The sequence below is a fragment of the Panthera leo genome, chromosome B4, assembly GCF_018350215.1.
Source record: "Panthera leo isolate Ple1 chromosome B4, P.leo_Ple1_pat1.1, whole genome shotgun sequence".
Taxonomy (NCBI): Eukaryota; Metazoa; Chordata; class Mammalia; order Carnivora; family Felidae; genus Panthera; species Panthera leo.
Window position 1 is genome coordinate 13,982,444 of NC_056685.1, and position 4,885 is coordinate 13,987,328.

Genomic DNA, 4,885 nt, shown 5'->3' on the forward strand with positions numbered 1-4,885 from the left:
TTTTCCCACAACAAAATAAAATTTTCAAAAACGTGAAATAAGCCTAGTGCGGCAGTGACACTATAAGGAGAAACATTCCTGTTCGTGAAATAAATTCATCATAAAGTCTTTGAAACATTTTTAACTTCATAATTGTTTTTCCCCACGTTTTATGATGAATGAAATGGTAGCTGTTTACAAACATGTTTTCATTTAACAGATCATTTTTAATTAAAACTCTTTTTTTTTTATTGAAAGTAAATTTTTAAAAAAAGGACGACAAATGTAACACCTGTTTTTGACTGTTGTCTAACTATTAGGTCCTATGGGCTACCAGTCAGTTATGAAACATTTATTAGGTCCCTATATACACAAAGACTGGCCTAGGCTCTGAGATTAAGGTCCTGAGAAGAACCTTGTCTGAAAATAAAAATTTTGACTCTGTAGAATAAGCCTATATTCTGGACAAAGGCCATTCCTATGCAAACAGGAAAGGCTCCTAGCTCATGATGGAACAGGGTAATGTATTTAGCTCTAATTGGAAGTAAATATGAAATTTTCAAGATCAAAAGAATATAGGGATCGATGTTGCCATTGTTTATCTCGTCTATTAGTGTAAAGCTATATATCCAATTCCAACTGTGTATGTTTGTTCAGTATAGGAACAGCCTGAGATACTTAGCTGAGAATAAGCTATCTTTTCACATGTGTGTGACAGCAACAGCAACATTACCAAATATCCCCGATATGCTGAGTACTGCAGCTGTTAATTAAAGAAAAGACCAAGATGTCATTATTTAGCTGACACAAAATACCTATGGAAGCAATCACTTATTTTCCAATGAGGGCTAATACTTTTATTTCCCAATGACATTTCTTTGGGAACACACTTGACAATTGACCAAAGTAAGTCAGTAAGAGACAGGAAGATGGTTTGGAGAAGGTGCTCTTCCAAATTGAGCTGGAAGCACATGTTGCTTTTATTTCATGCCCTCAAATGTGTACTTGGTTTTAACAACAACTCTCTGCAGAGGGCATGTGTCATGACTTCCTAAATGTGGGTCAGTTTTGAATAGGCACGGATCATCTTTGTTCAGTGTTTTTTGGTATTGATTCGTTTCCAGTCTTTCTCTTTCCCTTCTTCCCTCCCTTATTCTCTCTTTCCCTCCTTCAAGATTCTCAAACTGAAGAAGGCCGGGGGGAAATAAATGCTTTGCCTTAGACATAGGCAGGGAGAACTATTCTCTTGCCACGATGCCTCTAACGGACATGGTCTCCCAGCTCCTAAAATTAAGGCGCATGTGATCTAGAAGAGATCTATGGGTAAGGTCCTTTTACAGAAAGTGGAACTCCTACAAATAAGAAAAATTTTTCTAGTAGTGTAACCACGGGATTGGGAATCTCAGTGGCTTTGGGAAAGACTATTTTGGAGTGGCTTCCTTGTTTCTTGTTTTGCTACAGAGGTATAACGAGGGGATCCTGTGTGATTGAATTTCTGAATTTTGTTTGTTTCTTTATAAAAAGGAAATAAATCTCTGAGGGGGAGAGTCGCACCCACCGATTTAGTAATTTTCCAGCAGGCCGTGCTAGACTCTGATCATAAATCTTAATAGAAAATAGCTTCCTTCCCTCTGTTGGTGGCCAGACTCATTTACTCAGACTGTGTAGAGGTGGGAGACATCCGTAAATCCTCACTGCCCCCTTCTTCTGAATCACATGGTTTGGTAGATCAGGAGAGAGTACAGCTCGCTGACCAGTCTATGTTTTCTCTTGCGTAGGAGCAACCTCCCTTTGATCTCAACCCTTGACTTTATGGCAGCCAGCCATATCCTGGAAGGAAGGAGAAAGGACAGAATTAGGACAAGTCGTATTTATCTTAGAGGAATCAGAAGGGACAGGGAGAACATTCAGACATGAGCAGGTATGCCATTGGAGCCAAAATCTGGAAAATGTGAGGAAAAAAAAGACACTCCTGAAAAATTTGAAAATCCCCAAGTGTCATTTTTCACAGGGACTAGAAAGGAAGGATGCACAACCCAGGATGAGTTACTTTTATGAGATTTTTGAGACAGCTGGGGGAAGGGTGGACAGAAATCAAAGGATTGGCCTTTCTCATTGGCGTAGTTTCCAGTCCCTGATTCTCTGCTTGTTATGATAACTGCACTGGGTTTGTGTTTTATTCTTTGCAGTGCCAATACCAACACTGTGCATCAGTGATGCTCTTCAGACAAGGCTTTCTCCCAAACAGCTGCCTCATGTCTTGTTTTGGGAGTATAACCTTATATAAACAGCAGAAAAACCTCCGTGCCCATCTCCTGGAGCGAAGGGTAGCCCTGTAACCTGCTGCTCATGAGGTAGAACTGAAGTCATCTGCAGGTGCACCAAGGGGCCTGCTCCTGGCCTTCAGTGAGCCATCTGTTCATTAGTGAATGGGACCCCCTCTCTCTGGGGGACATAGATGGGTGGACCCTTCGCTTTTAGACCAGGTCAGGTCTGTTGGTTTGTTCTCTCTGTGATAGCAATCAAGCTACAAATACCTGACCTGATTCTAGTTCAGGATGTCTTTATTTGGAAAATACTTGTGAACACAGGAAAGTGTTGGGAAGGCTTTCTGCATCCCATCACTCACCTCTGATTTCAAAGGTAGAGACGTTTTGGGGAGCCTGGGTGGCTCAGTCGGTTGAGCGTCCGACTTCGGCCTTGGTTATGTTATCTCCGTTCCTGATTTGGAGCCTTGCATTGAGCTCTGTGCTGACAGCTTGGAGCCTGGACCCTGTTTCAGATTCTGTGTCTCCCTCTCTCTCTCTCTCTGTGCACCTCCCCCACTTGTGCTCTGTCTCTCAAAAATAAATAAACATTAAAAAAGTTTTAAACGTAGAGACCTTTCAAAAATCTTTGAAAATATATGTTGTTCCCTTCCTGATCAAATTTGGTTGGGTGATCTTTTGCTGTGTGCGGACAGGCTGACATTGCAAATACAGCTAAGTGAATTTTTCCGTGTGGTTCTCCGTCTTAAACAAAGAAGATACAAGTCACTGAACATAGAGTACGTTGCTTTGAGTTGGAATTGAAGGGATCCTTCAATTATAAAGTGAATGATTCCTGTAAGTAAAATTACTTCAAGAGTTCAGGAGGATTATTGATGAAATTATGTCATTTTGTGAGTTTTAAATATTCCCTATTGCTGAAATCATCCTAACATTGCATTTTAATTTGAATAACATATAGAAATATACCTCTATAAGTGTATCTTACATCTGATATTTAGTTTGATAAAATGAATAACATTTGGGTGAAACATTTAGGTGTCCCTCTTCCTTAATCCTTGGTAACTATAAAGAAAAAGTATTGCAAACTGCACTCACTGCATTTTCACTTGTAGATAATCTCTCTGTTTTAAGTAAAAGTATCAGGATATGAAGCCACAGTCTAAACTCACTGCACACAAGCACTAGAGTTTGTAATGTTCCACACAAAACGATTGTTATCTTTAAAAATGTGTTGACGGTGGGGTTCAATTAAACAGCAAAAGCCCACAATGCTATTTGCTTTCTAGAGTATTAATTGTACACATTTATTATAATAGCATGTACCTATGAAGGGCATTCAAAAAATTCTGAAAATAACTGAAAACAAAATAAATACCACCAGCAATCCCCACTTCCAGAGATAAGCATTACAGAATTTTGGTATACTCCCTTCAGTCTTTTTATTTATACATATATCATTACAAAACTTAGGCTCTGCTTTATATGTAACTGTTTGTCATATTGTTTCCATAACCTTGTAGTGCTTTTAGATTTTTATTTAACTTTCAAGCAACCTTTTGGGAGTGATCTGTTGTCTGAAGTCCTACGGTAGAATACCTGTAATATTTGAGTAGGTTGCTCAACATTCATTTCCTCCGCTTTATTCCACATTATTTGAAGTTGAATTGTGTTTTCCCATCAAGCGTTCACACATACTACGTGTCAACATTTCTTCTACCACCTCTACTGTTTTACTAATCTTCGGTTTCCTGTTTCTTGACCCTTTGAGAATCAGGAGGCTTATATAAACTGTTGTCCCATCCTTAGTAATCTCTAGTAAATCTAGTAAGTGTTTCAAAAGCTCTTTCATGACGCACTTTCTTCCACTCCTATGAATAACATGCTGTCTAGTTCTGGGCTTAGTCTGTTTAAATGCAGTGGAATATTTAGTGGCTGTATCTGTTATCAGAACTGTCACCTCTCTAGAGTGTCCCCCAGCTGGCAGAAATCATCTGCGTCTCCCTTCCTCTAAAAAGAGAGCAGAAAACGAAGCATTTGAGCAAGCTGTTCTATACAGTAAACATTTTTCATTATACATACATCTTCTGGAATTTTCTTTGAGGAAATTGCCTTTTTATGTGGGTTTATTTTACATGAAGTTAAAGTATCTGAATGAAAAAGAAAAATTCACTTTAGCACGCAGATTTGGAGATTAGAAAGAAACTTCCCAGAAATTTCAAGATGTTTGTGGAATTCATCTGAATAATTACATGAAGTAAAGCAGTTGAATTTTTCACACTTTCTCCCATTGCATTGTCACTGTGTTTATATAATTGTTTTCTTTTCTTTCTTTTTTTCCATTTTTTAAAATGTTTATTTATTTATTTAAAACATTTTTTTTAACGTTTATTCACTTTTGAGAGACAGAGAAAGGCAGTGAAGGCAGAGGTGGGTCAGAGAGAGAAGGAGACGCAGAATTCGAAGCAGACTCCAGGCTCTGAGCTGTCAGCACAGAGCTGGATGTGGGGCTTGAACTCACCAACAGTGAGATCATGACCTGAGCCGAAGTTGGACGCTTAACAGACTGAGCTACCCAGATACCCCAATATTTATTTATTTTAGAGAAAGCGAGAGAGAGCTAGTGGGGGTGGGGCTGA